Raw genomic sequence first — 21,188 nt, forward strand, 5'->3', positions numbered from 1 at the left:
TTCCCGGTCGGGGCAAGTTACCTGGTTGAGGTTTTTTCCGGGGTTTTCCCTCAACCCAATATGAGCAAATGCTGGGTAACTTTCGGTGTTGGACCTCGGAATCATTTCACCGGCATTATCATCTTCATCTCATTCAGACGCTAAATAACCTAAGCTGTTGATAAAGCGTCGTAAAATAACCTACAAAAATAAGTTAATATAATTTTTGTTTGTGCAAAACGAACTGAAATGTACTATAATAGCTTCACTCATTCAAGATTATAGCGATAATTAATTATGAAACCAATAAATATTAATTTTCATTTCCCTTTACAACAATAATAATGGAAATATGAATTAATGGAGTAACTTACGTGTACCGGTACTTGTAGTGTAGGCTTACGTAGTTAACAAAGTGGGATGAGGTTAAGCAATAATAATCACACCAGAATTGGAAATAAAACGTGATCAATAAATTTTATTGTAACAGACTTTTTCTACGTCTCTAGTAAAGTAACAAATAAAAATAACAACAAAATTAATAGCTATAATTGAAAACATCCTTTGAAAAAAAAAAGTAGGCCTAAGCAATAATAATCCCACCAGAATTGAAAATAAAACGTGATCAATAAATTTCATTAAAACAAACTTAATTTTTCTACGTCTGTAGTAAAATATTATTATTCCAATTATTGTATTTTAGCCATTAACGTTTTCATTACAACCAATAACGAACATTTCACAAGCACCAATGTGAAATACGCAACGAGCTAGCACTCGATGGAAATACGACACAGTCCAAAGTCGACCGTGGACAGTCTATTGTTTCTAGTTGCTAACCGCTTGGAGCGCTTTATCACGAGATTTGCAAAAAATCACCTCAAGCTTCGCGACTGTATATAGTAGACTGTGATATTATCTTTTATAAAACATAATTTTCGTTATGGTCATGGATAAAATTACGTATGGTACTTGTGAGCGTGATCGTTATTGCGCTCGTGTAATTTAAGCACTCGTGCAATAAAGATGCACTTACCTCACAAGTACCATAAATAACTATTTTCTTATATTTCAGAAATAATTAAACAACACCTACGAGGCCCTCAGATGTCACGCGGGAATTGATTCACCTTCACATGACATAAGCATAAGCGCTCGCTGGTTCACTTCCCCATGACGATCCCGCACTCCTTCCTCCCGGTGAGTCAGTTCTGAGTACGAGTAGTTACAAATTACTATCTGCACTAGGAAATCCCTCTGAATCCCGCTGCAGTCTGTTCCAGCTTCACTGTGAGGAAGATAAGGGGTAATTAATTACTGTGGTGCGAGTCCTGGGTTCTTGCACCGTAGCGCGTAGCTGCACAAACATCCAGGGCCCGGATTTAGGTACAGTGCCGCCCATGGGCAGTGTTAAATTTGCCCCCCCCCCAACTCCCACTCATGTTTAGTTCAAATTAGTTTTAAATGAAATGTTACAATTCAGAAAACAATAAATTACTGCAATAAAATAGATGCATCTTACTTCTTAATTAAAAAGATTTCCTCCGCACTTTCTTCAAGAGAGAGCATTGATAATGTCATCAAAGTCGATCTGACGAAACACATCAGACTCGATGCAAAGAATAATATTTTGAAACTTATTCATTGTTGATTAATATTATTATTTAAGGAGAAAAATTCGCTCCGGCGCCGGGAATCGAATCCGGGTCCTTGGTTCTACGTACCAAACGCTCTGACCACTGAGCTACGCCGAATTCAATCCACAGTACCGGACCGAACCCTCCTCCTTCAATGTTTCCCTTTGTGGCCTGACTCCAAGTTAGGCATATATTATGTTGATGTATATTCCAATGTCAACTGCCATTATATTAGGAGCGCACTCAGTTGAGTGACTTGTTTGGCCGGGATTCCGCAGTTAAGTGCACAGTAATCTGTACATACATATGCACTGCAGCTAAGAGAATATTATATATTTATTAATTTGTCCTACTGTGGATTGAATTCGGCGTAGCGCTTGGTACGTAGAACCAAGGACCCGGATTCGATCCCCGGTGCCGGAGCGAATTTTTCTCCTCAAATATTAATTGTCAATATTACAGATATTATTCTGTAGGAAAAATTAATAAATATATAATTATTATTCATTGTTGAACCAAAATTGTTTTGTGAAAGGCAGGCTGTGGTTTAATTTTAAGCATTAGTTTTGCTGGTGGCATAATTTTATTTTATTTTATTTTATTGCTAGTAAATTTCAAATGAATACAAGTTAATATAATGTAAGATAAACTAGCCCACTCCTGAATGTGGAAGACTCGTGCTCAGGAGGGGATTCCAATACAGACAAAACAAAATTCAGAGTAAATAAATTACAGATTAAAAAGTGTTTAATAAATCCAATACAATTTTTTTTTATTAATTTGGAGAGGATTAGTGGTTAAAATAATATTAGGATAAAATTTGTTTAATAATCTAGGACCTTGACTCATGCTATGATAAAAAGCTGCATTGGTTTTACATTTAGGTTCTTTTTCATACCGTCAATCTACGACATGTGATACCTGTCTTTGCTTCCCTTTCAGACAAACCAATGCTAAAAGTTTATTTCCCTATAAACTCTATAGCCAACGGTCTGGTTGGAACTCGTGATTCTAGGATCCAGTGACTAACATGTAACCACTAAGTATAGTCGCGACGCTGTTATTCCCGGCGTGACTCCTCCTCTTTGCTTACGTCTTAGGAAGTGAAGGCTCTATAAAGTCTAGGTAGGTAAGTAGTATCGTTCGCCATTTTTGTTCTTTCGTTGCCGAGCTACCAGACGAGGGATCTATTTGCCACACCGTTAAACATTATCATGTCGTAGCTCCTATGATAATAAATCAAATGCACTGTAATTCAGCAAATAATTGAGCGGCAAATAACGTCCTCGTGTGCTTTCTGCGAACGCCAACGAAAGAGCCAAAATGGCGGGTGATTATGTATTAAGTATTTATCCAGCCTTAGGAAATGCTTTACATCTTCATCAGCGAATCACAAGACGCACACGTTTAAATGTAGCCGACCTGCAACGTGATTGGCTGCCGGAAATTAGAGCGACGGGACTATAGTTTATATAGGAATACAAAATGCCTAAATGGGATTTGAACCCATTATCAGTTTTAATGCAAAGTTACAGCTGCACCTCTTAGCTTTTGGCGTACTGAAGGCTGGCTAAATATGAATACTCTAACATAAATACTGATTTTTAGGTCCCCTGAACACGTTTCGACCATTTTCCCAATGGGGTATGTATGTGAAAGAGAGAGAGAGAGAGAGAGAAAGATAGAGATATTATGCGATGCAAATCTGGTTTGTATCAGAGATGTTGAATGCGTCTATTTTTTTTATCAATATCTCGAAGCATGCAAATTTAATATTAGCCTACATTACTCCGTCTATAGATATACTTCATGTATACTGAAAAAATAATAAGTAACGAAAAGTGTTATCGTCCTAATTGGGAAAGAAATCGTTATAACCTATAGGATGTATTTGTTTGAGATAATTTTAATACAATGTTATTCGTTTTTGCTTCTTTTTCGAAATGAAAAAAATTTGTATTAAACGTTTCATACCGTATTTTGGGAAAGTCATTGATTTCATTCCCAAAATGCTCAGTCGATTTAAGAGAGCAGCGTAGACTACAGTATATTTACTTACTTACTGGCTTTTAAGGAAGCCGCAGGTTCATTGCCGCCCTAACATAAGCCCGCCATCGGCCCCTATCTTGTGCAAGATTAATCCACTCTCTAGCATCATATCCCACCTCTCTCAAATCTATTTTAATATTATCCTCCCATGTACGTCTCGGCCTCCCTAAAGGTCTTTTTCCTTCCGGTCTCCCAACTAACACTCTATATGCAGTTCTGGATTCGCCCATACGTGCTATATGCCCTGCTCATCTCAAACGTCTGGATTTAATGTTCCTAATTATGTCAGGTGAAGAATACAAAGCGTGCAGTTCTGCGTTGTGTAACTTTCTCCATTCTCCTGTAACTTCATCCCTCTTAGCCCCAAATATTTTCCTAAGAACCTTATTCTCGAACACCCTTAATGTCTGTTCCTCTCTCAAAGTGAGAGTCCAAGTTTCACAACCATATACAACAACCGGTAATATAACTGTTTTATAAATTCTAACTTTCAGATTTTTTGATAGCAGACTAGATGACAAAAGCTTCTGAACCGAATAATAACAGGCATTTAGACAACAGTATTATGATGATAAAATATGATTGAAAGAATTTTAGTTTTTTTTTCTTTTCTTTTCTTTTAAATGTGCAGAAATTTGAATCGAACAAATTTAACTTTTCGTTCTGCAAAGGAATTTTACAATGTTTACAATATTATGTTCAGATCAAATTGATACATTGCTCTCTTAAACTGACTGAGCATAATGGATATTAAATCAATGGCTTTTCCAAAACATTCTATAAAATGTTTAATATAAAACGATTTTTATCTCGAAATGGCAGCAAAAGGGAGCAAAATTGTATTAAACTTTTTTGTTTGAAATAAAAAAAAACTGAAATTAATGACACTACTTACGGTTCTCCTATGTATTATTTGAGACCAAATATCATTTTGAGAGGCAACAGTAATAGCATTAAAACTACAAATACTGTAACATAAAAATTAAATTTAATAAAATGAATAAGAAACAGTATGTTCCGTGGAATTTATTTTTCTCCCAATCGTAGGTATTCACTTGTTACTTTACTAAATTAACACGGCAGACACAAAGTGTATCATGAGCTTCACAATACCAAGTACAGTTGGCAAGTAAAATTCCTGGAACACTGTTCAAGAGAATGCTGCATACCCGCCACTCACAAGTCATGGGCTGACAACGTCTCACAAAACTTAACTGGCGTTCGTTCTCGCACTGCAATGAAGTTGAAATCCAAGGCAAACTATTACCAGATTGCAACAGTAACGGGAATGAGACATTGCGGTTCACTTTCTACACTTTTAATTTAGTAATGGAGAAAGTAATCAGAAATATGAAGATAAATCCAGAAGGAACAGTATGTAATACATTACAAAGTTCTGCTAACAATATAAACGAAGCAGTGAATCAGACTGGCTTGAACATAAATTGTAAAGAAACTAAATATAAGTATGATCAATAATAAGAACAATGAATGAAGTTGCCATGGAAATAGATGGACGAAGTTTGAAGAAGGTGAAAGATTAAAACATCTTAGCTACATAATAACTTTACTACTAGTCAAAATGATTATGAATTACAAAAAAACAAAGATCTATGCAGACAATAAATGCTGTCAAGCAATACTTACAAGCCCGCCATTGGTCCCTATCCTGAGCAAGATTAATCCAGTCTCTATCATCATATCTCACCTCCCGCAAATCCATTTTAATATTATACTTCCATCTACATCTCGGCCTCCCCATAGGACTTCTTCCCTCCGGTCTCCCAACTAACACTCTATATGCATTTCTGGATTCGCCCATACGTGCTACATGTCCTCCTTATCTCAAAGTCTGGATTTAATGTTCCTAATTATGTCAGGTGAAGAATACGATGCGTGCAGTTCTGTATTGTGTAACTTTCTCCATTCTCCTGTAACTTCATTCCTCTTAGCCTCAAATATTTTCCTAAGAACCTTATTCTCAAACACGCTTAATCTCTGTTCCTCTCTCAAAGTGAGAGTCCAAGTTTCACAATCATACAGAGCAACCGGTAATGTAACTGTTTCATAAATTCTAACTTTCAGATATTTTACAGCAGACTAGATGATAAAAACTTCAACCGAATAATAAGAGGCATTTCCCATATTTATTCTGCGTTTAATTTCCTCCCGAGTGTCATTTATATTTGTTACTGTTGCTCCAAGATATTTGAATTTTTCCACCCGTTCGAAGGATAAATCTCCAATTTTTATGTTTCCATTTCGTACAATATTCTGGTCATGAGACATAATCATATACTTTGTCTTTTCAGGATTTACTTCCAAACCTATCGCTTTACTTGCTTCAAGTAAAATTTCCGCATTTTCCCTAATCGTTTGTGGATTTCTCCTAACATATTCACATCACCAGCATAGGCAAGAAGCTGACGAAACCCCTTCAATTCCAAACCCTCTCTGTTATCCTGAACTTTCCTAATGGTATATTCTAGAGCAAAGTTAAAAAGTAAAGGTGATAGTGCATCTCCCTGCTTTAGCCCGCAGTGAATTGAAAAAGCATCAGATAGAAACTGGACTATACGGACTATGCTGTAAGTTTCATTGAAATACATTTTAATTAATCGAACTAGTTTCTTGGGAATACAAAATTCAATAAGAATATTATATAAAATGTTCCATATAATTAAAAGTATTACATAACTTGCTTATAAATGGCTTTTAGAGAACCCGGAGGTTCATTGCCGCCCTCACATAAGCCCGCCATCGGTCCCTATCCTCAGCAAGATTAAATAATCTTATGTTTTGAGTTTGATTATTTATATCCATAGGGAAGTAATTTAAATTTTTTACTGCCATATAACGCACTCCTTTTTTATAGCACGATAGACTTGCCGATGGAATATTAAAGTCATTTTTGACGTATATTTATGCTATGAACTGTTCAATTAGTTACAAAGTTTTCACGATTACATACGAAGAAGTTATTAACGAAAAAATATTTTGACAAGCCATGGGAATTATTTGTAATTTTTTTTAAATTGTCCTACACAATCCCTTAGATTTGGCACCTACTATTATTCTAATTGAGTACCATTTTTGCAAAACTTGCTAACTGCAAAATTTGCAAAATTGAGATTTTGATGGATTCGTTAACATAAGGCAGGCCTCTACATGATGTTCAAAGCATGTTAGTAAAATTGGGTTATTTCTCTTCATTGTAGTGTGTCAAATTGTGATCGTTTTTTCAAAACTTGCTTTCTGCTATAAGTGAGAGATATAGCAAAACTTGCTTACTATAGTGTTTTGTCTCTCCTGTAAAATTTTGTTTTTTCAGTTAGCAAGTTTTGCAAAAACGGTCCTCAATTACTCTCTTTTTTTGTAGTAGGAATATACTGCTACTAGTTTTAGAATTTTCCAACAACATTGTTCCAAAGCTCATTACAGAGTCGAGGTATGCAAAGTATATTTGTTTTTAAGGTTTCTTGCATAGATCTAATAGCAAAACGTACTGAATTTACGATGAAAGAGTAATGGAACGGAGAAAAATTCTCTCCGGCGCCGGGATTTGAACCCGGGTTTTCAGCTCTACGTGCTGACGCTTTATCCACTAAGCCACACCGGATTCCACCCCGGCGTCGGAAGAATCGTCTCAGTTTTAAGTTCCAACTCTTGGGTTCCCTCTAGATTAGATTAGATTAGATTAGATTTATTTATTTAACCTGGTAGAGATAAGGCCGTCAGGCCTTCTCTGCCCCTCTACCAGGGGATTACAACTATAACATGAACAATAAGATTACAATTAATATTAAATTTACAATTACAATTACAATAAAAATTAACGTACGACAAGAATACCTGATTAATGAAAGCTAGACATTTTATCATAGAAGTTAAGAACAAAGAATATTTTTGTATTTACTAAATTACAAATTAAACCTACAATAACAAAATTCTATAGTGATGAAATTACCGGATATTGAGATATTTTGTGGTAGATTAAAAGAACTATTTACAAGAAACCATGTCTGAACGAGTCTCAATTACTGACCAAGTGCCTAGTAAGTTTGCGTTTGAATTGAATTTTATTTCGACAGTCCCTGATGCTAGCAGGTAACGAATTCCAGAGTCTTGGCAGGGCTATTGTGAAAGAGGATGAGTATGAGGAGGTGCGATGGGATGGTATTGTTAGTATTGTTTCATGGCGAGAGCGTGTGTTCAGATTGTGGTGGGAAGAAAGGTAAGTGAAGCGAGACGACAGGTACGAAGGAATAGAAGAGTTCAAGATTTCGAAGAGAAAGAGAAGTGAATGTAAATTTCTTTTCTTATCTAGTTTAAGCCAACCTATTGCTTCCAGGGATGGGGTAATATGATCATATTTACGAACATTGCTTACAAAACGTACACACAAATTATGAGCATGTTGAAGTTTCATTTTGTTGTCGCTGGAAAGGTCAGTCAGTAAAATGTCAGCATAGTCAAAATGGGGAAATACAAGGGTCTGCACAAGGGACTTTTTTAAGCAAGAGGGAAGATGAACATTTATCCTTTTTAGCACATGAATAATAGAATATACTTTTCTGCAGGTTTCTGTGATTTGCATGTCCCAGTTGAGATTATTATCCATGTGAATGCCAAGATTTTTTACCGAAGAACTGAAAGGGATATGCACTGTACTTACTTTAACGGGGGAAATGTCGAGGTGCTTTACAGCGTCGGTTTGCCGTTTGTGTCCTAATATGATTGCTTGTGTCTTTCCAGGATTGATATTAAGATGGAATTTCTTTGTCCATGTCACAATCGAGTCAATGTCTTTGTTCAATTTATCTATAGCGTCATTTATTCGATCTAAGCGGGAAGAGATGTAGCATTGAAGGTCGTCAGCATACAAGTGATAGTTACAATGCCTTACATGAGATGTAATATCACTGACATATATCGTGAACAACAATGGTCCGAGTACCGAACCCTGTGGTATACCTGATGTTATGTTAAACCAGGAAGAGCTTCGATTCCCGGATACAACACATTGTTGTCTTTCCCGTAAGTAGGATTCGAACCAACTCACAGCAGTCTCTGACAAATGCAGATTTCTCAATTTATGGGTGAGCAGGTCGAAATTTACAGAGTTGAAAGCTTTGCTAAGGTCAAGAAGTGTTAGTATTGTTACTTTATTAGAGTCGATTGCTTCACGAATGTCTTCTGTCACTTTAAGTAGAGCAGTGCTTGTGTTGTGTCCAGCTCTGAAACCTGACTGATACTTGTCGAATAGTTTGTGTTCGTTCATGTAGTTAGTAATTTGTCTGTGTACGATTCTTTCCAGTGCTTTTGATATGGCTGGCAGGATACTGATTGGTCTATAGTCGTTCGGGTCGGTGGGAACTTTGACTTTTGGAAGAGGAAGAATGAAAGCTTGCTTCCATATTTTAGGGAAAGTTGAAGTGATTAAGGAACTATTGAATATGTGTGCAATTGTAGGTATTACTATGTCTTGTATTTTCTGTATGAGTAATATGCTAATGTTGTCTGGCCCTTGAGCTTTCGTCTTGATGCGTCGGATGGCTTTCATTACGTCAATAGGAGTGACGTCAGTAAAATAGAATTTGTCTCGAGTTGGGGGAGCTGAGTCAGGCAAAACTGTGTCTTGTTTCGTTGTGTTGTTTAAGGTCGGGTCCTTTACAAAGTGTTCGTTCAATCGGTCAAGTGGGATGGGTATGTCTGCTTGTTCACTAGCCCTTCCAAGTCCAATGACCTTCAGATTTTTCCATAACTCGGAAGGGGTTGTGTTGGGCTCTATAAGTTTGTAGGAGTATTTGAGTTTAGCGTTTCTTATTAGTTGAGTCGTTCTGTTTCTTAGGTGTTTATATAAGTTAAAATATTCGTCGTTTTTATTGCGGGTGTATTTCCTATAGGCTAAGTCGCGTTCGGACATCAGGCTACGTATTTCAGTCGTCATCCAAGGGGCTGGGGTCTTTCTGGTACGTTTGGTCTTTAATGGTGCGTGTTTGTCATAAAGTTGAAGTATTAACGTATTGAATAAGTCTACTTTCTCGTCTACAGTTCGTAATGTCCAGATCATGTGCCATGGAAGTTGCGCAGCGTCTTCTTTCAGTGCAATATCATCTATTCTTTTGATATCCCTGTAAGTAATTACTCTAGGAGTCGATTTAGGACACTGCAGATTAAAGGATAGATAAATGATATCATGCCCTGATAGTCCTGGTGCAGGCAACTGTCCATGCGTCAGTATTTTGTCGGCATTGTTAGTAATTATCAAGTCCAGTAATGTGTCTGTACCTTCCGTATGATGTGTGGGAGCTAGGGGTAGGATTACCATATCAAGGCACTGAAAGAATGATTTAAGTCTTTTAATCGTACTAGAATGTAAGTCAAGTAAGTTTGAATTGAAGTCACCCATGATTATAACGTTCTCATATTGCGGCGTTACGTTTAGTAAGGCGGTTTCGAAATCATCTACGTCATATATATGTGGGGGTTTATATACGACACACACTAGACATTTTGTAAATAAGGTGCAAATTTCAATGAACATGAACTCGGGTTTGGCAGAGTACTGGCTTGGAGAGTGATGAATAATTTTAGGTCGCAAATCGGATCTAATATAACCAGCCACCCCTCTAGTGGCCGCCCTCTGCACTACGTCATAGATATCTATGAACCTAGGACCGAAGTCCACATATGTGCTGAGGTGCACTCCGGAGAGAATTTTTCTCCGTTCCATTAATCTCTCATCGTATGATGACGCAGAATATCTGCATGGAAATATCATATGTACTTCGGTACATTATAACAATATATATGATATGCGTAAATCACTTCGTGGTTTAAGACGGCGCTTATTCCGTCGGATCCCGGCCAACTAGTCACTCATTTCGAGTGCACCTCAGCACATGTGTGGACTTCGGTCCTAGGTTCATCGATAGATATCTATGACGTAGTGCAGAGGGCGGCCACTAGAGGGAACCCAAGAGTTGGAACTTAAAACTGAGACGATTCTTCCGACGCCGGGGTGGAATCCGGTGTGGCTTAGTGGATAAAGCGTCAGCACGTAGAGCTGAAAACCCGGGTTCAAATCCCGGCGCCGGAGAGAATTTTTCTCCGTTCCATTACTCTTTCATCGTATGATGACGCAGAATATCTGCATGGAAATATCATATGTACTTCGGTACATTATAACAATAGTACTGAATTTAGTTTGGAGGCAATTTTTTAAATATAATATAATTTCCCGGAGGAAAGTCTGAAGTTGAACTCCTCCCACAGGGCTGTCTTGTGACAACGGTAGAAAGATGAGAGATCACCAAGTAGGAAACACATGACAAACAAGGCAGGAACCTAATACATCCCTTTCCTTGTGTGGGAGAAGTAAATCCCCATTTTCCTACGGGGAATCTAATTGGGGTTCACTGAATTTGTAGCTAGAAACACCGCTACAGGAAGACTAAACATGTTCCCAAGGACAATTTCTTTAGGAATTACAATTATCTAGTTTCAGAACTGTGTGCCGTTCATCGTGGCAATACTCTGCTTACGTATGCGCCACGCTGAGGTAAGGAGAGTCAGTTACTCTCCTCGGCTGACTTAATTCAGTTCTTACGACTACTCCATAACCATGAATTCTGGGAAACAAACGAGTCACTAATTTGTACTGCTAGGAAGAGCTGAATAAAGGTTGGTTAGATACCACAATACCCACGTCACGTCTTTTCTTTCACGCCCTCGTCACCTGTATACAAGCTTTTCAGTTCATCTATTACGTATATATACCACGATAATACTTTCTTATTATACATTTTATACATATGAGAGTACTTTAATGTATAGTTTAAGATGAAACAAATGTTTTCAATATTATTAGTATCACTTAAAAAAAAAAGTAATTTTATATGATATAGGCCTACATTTTCTCACACGTTTTACGATTCGCTTGCCAAAAATTAATTTCGTTTGTGTTGGCAACAATATTTCCGTTTATAATAATAATAATAATAATAATAATAATAATAATAATAATAATAATAACAACAACAAATGGCTTTTAGAGAACCCGTAGTTTAATTGCCGCCCTCACTTAAGCCCGCCATCAGTCCCTGTCCTGAGCAAGATAAATCCAGTCCCTATGATCATATACCACCTCCCTCAAATCCATTTTAAGATTATCCTCCCATATATGTCTCGGCCTCCCCAAAGGTCTTTTTCCCTCCGGCCTCCCAACTAATACTCTATATGCATTTCTGGATTCGCCCATACGTGCTACATGCCCTGCCCATCTCAAACGTCTGGCTTTAATATTCCTAATTATGTCAGGTGAAGAATACAATGCGTGCAGTCCTGCTTTGTGTAACTTTCTCCATACTCCTGTAACTTCATCCCTCTTAGCCCCAAATATTTTTCTAAGCATCTTATTCTCGAATACCCTTAACCTCTGTTCCTCTCTCAAAGTGAGAGTCCAAGTTTCACAACCATACAGAACAAACGATAATATAACTGTTTTATAAATTTTAACTATCAGTATAAATATTTATACTTTTGAATAAATGGATGAATGGAAAAAAAGATTAAAACTATAACCACGTGGATGACGGATGTTTATAGAAATTTTATAAAATAAAGTACGAAAAAATAAATTAATACAACTCTACAGAACAGAATATGATTGTTCATAACCTGCTACGCAGACGTAAAAACTATAGAGCATTGAAAACGTTATAGAAAGAAATGATGATAAATTCCTTAGAGTTACAAATGACTAAGCGATGATTTTTATTTATTTATTTTTTATTTTTTTTAGTTGGTTATTTAACGACGCTATATCAACTACTAGGGTATTTAGCATCGATGAGATTGGTGATAGCGAGATAGTTGGCCAGATGAGGCCATAGATTACCTTGCATTCACCTTACGGTTGGGGAAAACCTCGGAAAAAACCCAACCAGGTAATCAGCCCAAGCGGGGATCGCACCCGCGCCCGAGCGCAACTTCAGACCGGCAAGCAAACCCTTAACCGACTGAGCCACCCCGATGGCTCTAAACGATGATAGGTAAAACATCAAAAGAAATGTAAAAATTTAGGGTGCTATTCATAGACATTTCGCTAGCCAGCGCTACGAGCATACTAAACTAGCCCCGGCTATCGACTGATTACTTGTACAGGATTCATATCATATCATACTGGTAACACTGGTTTATGAATACGAAAAACGTTAGTTCGCTGATTATCCACCGGAAGCCCGCGCTAAGAATGTCTACGAATACGGTCCTAAGTGATTTAATTTAAAGTCAATTTTATTAAAAAATAAACAGTGTTAAGAGAAATGAATTAAGAATTGATATCTCAACTTCTTCTTCTTCTTTCTTGGCGCTACAGCTCATTGTGAACCTTGGCCTCTTCAACGATTTTCCGCCAGTTGTCTCGATCCTGCGAAATTGCTTTCCAATTCCGATATCCCATCTTACATATGTCTTCCTCAACTCCATCCAGCCATCTTATTCTTGGTCGTCCACGGCTTCTTTGGCTCCCAGGATTTCCATTTAATATCCTTTTACGAATTTCTACGTCACTCATCCGTGCCACATGCCCAGCCCACCTTAATCTTGCTGCTTTTACTATTCTTCTAATAGGCGGATCTTGATAGATGGAATACAACTCATTATTATATCGCCTCCTCCATCTTCCTCTCTCGAATACTGGGCCAATTATTTTACGGAGTATCTTCCTCTCAAAGGCATCCAAATTTCCAGCGTCCTTTTTTGTTAGGGACCACGTCTCAGCAGCATAATTATGTTAGTACAGGTCTTATAAGTGTTTTATAGATAGTTATCTTTGTGGTACGAGATAAAATTCTTGAACAAAGTAATTTTCTTAAGGCGAAGTAAGCTCTATTGGCAGCAATTAACCTCTGCTTTATTTCATATGAAATATCATTAGAATGAATAACTTGATTTGATAACTCAACACTTTCTCTAATAAGAAAAGATTAATTAGATGCAATGTCTTAACATACCTGGGTGGAATATTAAATCGATATAGACTGAATGCCCAGACATTGATGACAAAAAAGAATACAGTGCCAAAAATTACCTTCAAAGACACAACAAGTGTTATATTTAACTACCATAAAGTGCAAAATCAGTGTAATAGAATTGTCACCCCATTCTTATGTACCTACCGGTAATCAAAATGTGTTCCAGTCACTTTATGAGTCAATAGCAGGCCTAATATTATCCCTAAACCTTTGACCCTACACACAGCGGTGAAGCACGCGAAACATTACGTTATGTACTTTGGAGAATCGATAACACTCCACTCCATGTGACAGTAATGAAGCGAACTGCACATCACGTCGTGTACTTTGGAAACCAAACGACAATCCATGTGACATTGAGATTCTCAGTGTATAAATGCGCAAGTCAAACCATTATAAGCTGTCTTCTGTTTGTAACGGTAGGTTTATAACACGGTGTAACCATTAGGACTTGTAATACTGTATCCAGAATAAATTCATCATTAATTTCTGAAATCTATTACATCGGTACGGAAGTTTTGCCCCTCAATTTTTTCCTCATATATATATATATATATATATATATATATATATATATATATATATATATATATATATATATATATATATATGAGGCTATCAAGTGCAAAACTCGCCTTATTCAAAATTTAAAAATAATGAGTTACATATGGGATGTTGTACATGTTGCAGCTCTCTATCTACTGATATAGTCGGTTTGTGCAAATCTTCTCTAATTCATCTTCCATAGAGCTCAGAAAACTACTATCAAATGCAAAACTGTCCATATCCATAACGGTTTTTCCTGTTTTCTGATAAATCACTTTACCTGGATAAGGCGAGTTTTGCATTTGACACACACACACACACACATATATATATATATATATATATATATGCAGCTCATCTCTGGAACTCTCTACCACAACATGTCAGAGATTGTCGGACATTGTCTAGTTTCAAAAATAAATTTAAATTGCACTTTTTCAATTCAGATTCCTTTCAGTTATAAGCCCTTTTCTCTGTGATAGTTTTGTAAAAATATAGGCTATATATTTCTTTCCTTCCTTTCCCCTTTTTGTTCTCTTTATCAGCCGATGAATTTATTATCATAGCCTTTTTATTGTGAATTTTATTTAATATTCGTATTTCTTTTCTTTTTTATTATTATTTTATTACATTCCATTTTGTTATATACTACCTTACGTTTTCCATATTAACCATTTGTACTAAATGAGTTGCTTTTACTATATTCCAATGTATTTTACTTTCTTTTTTCTATTGTATTATTTTCATGTTGTTTAGTGTCTATTTTATTATGCTATAATAATAATAATAATAATAATAATAATAATAATAATAATCATTATCATTATCATTATCATTATCATTATTATTATTATTATTATTATTATTATTATTATTATTGTAATATGTTAGTATTCTGTTCTTTAACTTTTTGTTAAATTTTAACTGCTTGTATACTTTGTGACCTGGTAGAGTGTAAGAGAAGGCCCTATGGCCTTAACTCTGCCAGTATAAATAAAGAATTATTATTATTATTATTATTATTATTATTATTATTATTATTATTATTATTATTTGAACTGTTAATGGAAATTACGGGAAAACGGCTGAACGGATTTTAATGAATGACCCCTCATTTTGAACCTTGGCATCCAAGGATTTTCAGAAAAATAGTAACCTTCAGTAAAGCGTTAGTTTTCCTACATAATTTTCCTATTTTCCAAAATCCATCTTTCGTTAGTTTTGAGAACAAATTGAGTTTCTGTATAAAACAAAACACACACTACAATAAACAATAGGCTATTACACGAAGGCCATGACCTGCAGGATTGGTGACATATTTAGAGCTCAATTTCAATTCGTTATTAAAAACTTCAAGACTTACTAAAAATAATTTACAGGTCTGATTCTGCGGTGTGTAATTTTATGAATATAGCTGTGTATTGGATATTAAAATCTACAAAACTGGAGGGCGATTACTTAAGGTGTTCATATACATTATACAGTTTTTCTTTCATATTATATCAATGTACAGTAGCGCTAATTTTTCTGTAGTTTCATAATCTTTAAACTAACACAGTTTCAGCTCCATTTATACAAATGTTGTTTTAATTGTTTATAACAATTTACAGTGTTATTACTGTATTTACACTATAGTGTTAAAGAACAAACGAAGAAACAAACAAACAAATGAATTAATGAACGAATACATGAATGAATGAATAAATGAAATTAATGAAATAAATAAGTAAATAAATAAATAAATAATAATATTTTATCTTCAACGTTTGTAATGGAAACACATTACACTGTACAAATAAAATAAAATATTATTTCTATCGCTTTGCATTACCAAAATATAAATAAAACTTGGAATAATAAATGGAAATTGTTTCCTGCATGGCCTTGACTCAAGCCTAATCAACATCCCTAGTCAAAAACCCGGCTGATACGGATTCAACTCTCGGCACAGAAGTATAAATTAAAACAATGACCACATGATGTCCACCGCTATGAAGTAAAGGTTTGCACGCCTGACCGTGAAGCGAGCGTGCCCGGGTTCAAATCCTGGTTTTGATTAGGTCTAAATTGGCTATGGAGAGAACTAGGGTCTATAAACACGAAAACTATTGGAAGAATAGTAAAAGAGAGGGCAAACGAAACTTCGAGACAAGATATTTTTAGTAATATTAAAGACCTAGGATCACTAAAATACTATAGGGAGGTTAAGCAGTTTTGGGAACAGGAAGAATATGTTAGACTAAATTCAAGGGAAGAGAGAACAGGACAGGCATGGTGGAGATTAGGTATCTGGAGACTCAAGAATAGGAGAGGGAACGTAGAGAAGGATAAATGTCCTTTGTGTGGACTAGCTGAAGACGCAATGCATATTGCGTTAAAGTGTCAGGCAACGAATGATTTGAGACACAGTTGGGTAGATAAAAAATTTCTACAAATAAACGCTATAGTAGCTTATAAAAAAATGAATGGTCACCTAAAAGCCAGCAATTTGCATAAATTAGGAAAATTTCTTTTTAGAGTTAAAATTAGAAGGGACAGAGAAAGTCAAAGCTCTAACGGAGATGGAATTATAAATGTTGAGTAGTCACACGATACGAAACTACGAAGAGTAGTCAATGAAGTTAACAGAATAATTCTTAAGAGATTGAGCATAAAATGAAAAAGCTAAGGTAGGAGTTTTAAATACAAGAGCTATACTTATTATTAGTTATGTACCATTATTATTATTATTATTATTATTATTATTATTATTATTATTATTACTATTATTATTATTAGTATTATTATTATTAGTATTATTATTATTAGTATTATTATTATTAGTATTATTATTATTATTATTATTATTATTATTATTATTGTAAACAGAGGATGCTTATAGGTTCATTATGTATTAGTTTGTGTTATGTTTGTATAGAGAGTGATGGCGGATTAAGAACTGGAACACATCTAATCCGCCATGACGTGAACAATGATTGATGAAATAAATAAATAAATAAATAGATACATAAATAAAATAATTAAATAAATAAATTAATTAATTAATTAATTAAATGAGTAGCTTAATATCAAAGGCGGACATCTGACCTTCAGATGAAATTTAGATAATGTGGATTCTTATACATTCTTTCATGCTTTTTTCAGTTATGGTGAAACTATATACAAACTCTAACACTACATTTATAAAAATAAATTGTTTTAAAATACTACAAAGAACACTGTGAAACAAAAAAGGGCCTCTAGATCAAAACTATGGAGACGACAGATGTCCGTCTTTGATATTAAACTACTCAAATAAATTAAATAATTAAATAAATTAATTAATTAAATAAATTGAATAAATAAATAAACTAAATAAATAAATTAAATTAATAAATAAAATAAATAAAATAAATAAAATAAATAAATAAAATAAATATATAAATAAATAAAATAAATAAATAAAATAAATTAGATAAATAAATAAATTAGATAAATAAATAAAATAAATAAAATAAATAAATAAATAAAATAAATAAATTAATAAAATAAATAAATAAATTAATTAATTAAATAAATCAATCAATCAATCCTGGTTGTGTCAAGTCACATGGTTGGGGTCTTCCCAGTGTTTTCCCCTCTACCACTTGAAGCAGAATTGCTGGGTAACTTTCAGCGTTGGACCTCGGACCCATTTCGCCATCATTAATACACATGTCATCATCATCATCATCATCATCATCATCATCATCATCATCATCATCATCCATACCATAGCCCGGGTTAAGTTCACTGTGCGGCATGCTGTACTTGTACAAGAGCGCGGCCGTTCGGCTATCCAATCATTCACAGAACAGGAGTGGTAAGCAAAATAAGCCTCAGGCTGAAGTGTAAGCCTTTGTCTCTCTCCTCCGTATGAGAGAGAGAGAGAGAGATGACCACATGATCGGTGAGGGGCTCCCCTTTACGTGGATGTGTAATACCAATGCATAACCCTCAAACTATTAGGAGAACGAGTTCGATTACCAATGGTGGTGGTTGATAATTATCATTAAGATAAATACTTTGGTCGGCGGGAAAAGGCACATAAGTAAAAAAAATTTTTTTTTCAGGAGAGACTTTCTTTTTAATTTAATCTTAACTGAATATAAGTAGGCTATAATAATGAAATTCATGTATGTTGGTTAACGTAAGACCCTTTTCAATTTAAAATACAAGAAATTTTATTAAAAAAATTAGAAAAAACACTAGGCTTATGGGCGGTCGGGTAGCTCAGTTGGTAGAGCAGTTGGTTAAGGGCTGCAAAGTCCGGGGTTCGATCCCAGGTGGTGACAGGATTTTTTCTCGTTGCCAAACTTTCAGAACGGCCCCTAAGTTCACTCAGCCTCCTATAATATTGAGTACCGGGTCTTTCCCGGGGGGTAAAAGGCGGTCAGAGCGTGGTGCCGACCACACCACCTCATTCTAGTGCCGAGGTCATGGAAAGCATGGGGCTCTACCACCATGCCCCCCAAATGCCTTCATGGCATGTTACGGGGATGCCTTTTCCTGCCGACCAAAGAATATACCCATATAGACTTTTCATATAGGTAGTATCAACAAAAAATACTTCCAGATTAATGGAAATTGCCTTTATATAAATGAAACTTAACACGCGGAATTTTATTTTATTTTTACTGTGGAAAGAGAAAGTTACAACCACTAATGACACTTCATGCACCACTACTGCTACACTATCGCGTGCTCTATGATAAACACTAAAGAAATTGTGATGACACCAGCTCAAAACATCATCGCAATATGCAAATAGGAATTATATATAGGTTATATATTTTTGTTTTGTTTTACGACGCTTTATCAACTGAGATTGTTAACTAGCGTCTGACTGAAATGAAGGTGATAATGCCAACGAAATGAATCCGTGGTCCAGCGCTGAAAGTTACCTAGCATTTGCTCTTAATGGGTTTAGGGGAAACCCCGGAAAAATTCTCAACCAGGTAACTTGCCCCAATCAGGATTTGAACTCGGACCCGCTCGTTTTACGGTCAGATACGCTAACTATTACTCCACAGAGGTGGACAGAAGGATGTATTTAGAGCAAATATTTTTAATTTAAAAGACCTGACGAGAATGACAACAGAACGGGCCAAATGGCCGAATTATTGAAGGCATGGGACGAATTTCAATATAAATCTATTAATTCTGTCGTCGATTTGCAAAAGGGGACACGTCTAAAATAATAAAGTGTTGGGAAATCGCAAAAAAAAAAAAAAAAAAAACACTATAACAGACTTGAAAAATTAAAATGTTCATAAATACTGAACGTATATACCCTTGGTGATCTGCTGAGGTAAATTCTGTGGTGTTCGGGTAAAGGGGTATAAGTCATTTTTTTTTTGTCCAGGTGGAATTTTGTGCCCCAGATGAACACACAAGCTAAATTATACAAGTGGATGTGCAAAAATCAAAGAATACAAGCAGTTGATGTGTTTTATTTGTGTAGAAAATTATTTGTAATAAGGGTTCCAAGTTTAATTTTCATTTATCTCCGAACTCATTTTTATGACTTATCTCCCTTTACCCAAACACCACAGAATTCTGAATATTCAACGTTAACGCGAGAGACAGCGAACTAAATCAATAAAAATCGTTTTAAAGTAAAATGTTACGAAGGATTTCGAGAGAAGTTAAGACATTCCAATTTATAAATCAATAACCCTGACGAGCACAAAGGGTTATGCACAATGTATCCTACATTTAAAACACCTATCACTTTATGTGCCGCTTAAAATCTGAAATTTGATCACAAAATACTGTGTATGTACTCTATGTCATCTCTTCTCATATAGAATACAGTAGGCATTTTAACAATTGATACAAAACAGATCTGGAGCAGAAAAATGTAATGTTGTAAAACAAAGGATGTAGAAAGATCCGTCAAGCTTCTCTCTTCCTGTTTGTCAAAACAATAGCACTTTCCTTCTGCTTACAATAAAAATAATACTGAACAGCTGATGTGAAATGACAGTTAACTCACCCAAAACACACCAGCAGTGATGTCACATCTGTCACTAATCCATAATAAAAAAAAAATGTATCACTGCACTTCACGAACGTCGAACCAAGAACTGGCAGAAACTAGTCTTCATGCAGCCACTGTCAAACAGAGAACTTCCCTCCCCCAAGTCTTTCCCCTCCAATGCAAGTGTTGTGACAAAGAACCAACTCCAGCACAGACTGCCTTCCTACTGTTCACTACAGACCACTAACCCGTACGACTGCTCAGCGAGTGCATGTTCGGTGCAGGTGTACCCGGAGAGAAAGAGACGGAGCGAGTGCATATCGATTTTCTCTCCGTCTAGGAGAGTAATTTTGCATGCGGATATATTGGACGTTTTGAGAGCACGAGGAATTTTTAAAACAAAAGATATTATGACTAATGTTTCCAGATGATCGACTTTATTAGGCCAAAGGTCGATGTATCAACTTATGTTTATAACAAAAGAACATCAAAACCAACAACAAAGAAAACAGACTTCATGAAACTATATCTGGAGGTAGAAAATTATGAATTAATAATTTTATTTTAGTAGGTTATTTTACGACGCTTTATCAACAACTTAGGTTATTTAGCGTCTGAATGACATAAAGGTGATAATGCCAGTGAAATGAGTCCGGGGTCCAGCACCGAAACTTACCCAGCATTTGCTCATATTGGGTTGAGGGAATACCCTGGAAAAAACCTCAACCAGGTAACTTGCCCCGACCGGGAATCGAACCCGGGCCACCTGGTTTCGCGGCCAGACGCGCTAACCGTTACTCCACAGGTGTGGACTGAATTAATAATTGTAGTTAATAATATACTACTAAGATTTATTTTAAATCATCCGTCCTTAAGTGAGGTTGACCATTGGGATCCGGAATTAACAAACATGAAAGATAAAGGGAAATGAAACGA

At 35.7% G+C, this 21,188-nt stretch overlaps 1 protein-coding gene across 1 annotated transcript in view; it reads right to left on the reverse strand.

The window, feature by feature from the left end:
* The window catches only part of LOC138694989 (ATP-binding cassette sub-family G member 4-like), a 124,868-nt gene extending 104,401 nt beyond the window's left edge, over positions 1-20,467 (reverse strand). The window contains exon 1 of the mRNA XM_069819235.1: positions 20,268-20,467. The gene's annotated coding sequence lies outside the window, so the exon portion shown is untranslated. The remainder of the gene's footprint in view (positions 1-20,267) is intronic.
* Between the last annotated feature and the right edge of the window lie 721 nt (positions 20,468-21,188).

Source organism: Periplaneta americana, chromosome 2 (genome assembly GCF_040183065.1).
Source record: "Periplaneta americana isolate PAMFEO1 chromosome 2, P.americana_PAMFEO1_priV1, whole genome shotgun sequence".
NCBI lineage: Eukaryota > Metazoa > Arthropoda > Insecta > Blattodea > Blattidae > Periplaneta > Periplaneta americana.